We start from the raw sequence: 210 nt of genomic DNA, 5'->3' as shown, positions 1-210 counted from the left end.
AACACAACCCCATACCAGCAGCTACTGCAGTCGATTTTTAAAAATTCTTCCCTGACAGGGGGGGGTGGGGTGGGGCGATGGTTTGAAAAAAATTATTTCAGCTTCAGATTTGATATGAGTGTAGAATAACTCACAGGAATATAAACTCCTGTCAAGAAAAAATAGGAAACTATCCTGCAGCAGACCTAACCTTCCTTTCACTGTGTTAGC

At 41.9% G+C, this 210-nt stretch overlaps 1 pseudogene; it reads right to left on the bottom strand.

Annotated features, from left to right (window-relative positions):
- LOC119591927 overlaps positions 1 to 210 on the bottom strand; it is a 14157-nt pseudogene that overhangs the window by 1287 nt on the left and 12660 nt on the right.

The sequence above is a fragment of the Penaeus monodon genome, chromosome 29, assembly GCF_015228065.2.
Source record: "Penaeus monodon isolate SGIC_2016 chromosome 29, NSTDA_Pmon_1, whole genome shotgun sequence".
In the NCBI taxonomy this organism is placed as follows: domain Eukaryota; kingdom Metazoa; phylum Arthropoda; class Malacostraca; order Decapoda; family Penaeidae; genus Penaeus; species Penaeus monodon.
The sequence above is the reverse complement of the archived record's forward strand: the minus strand, read 5'-3'. Positions and strand labels throughout refer to the sequence as shown.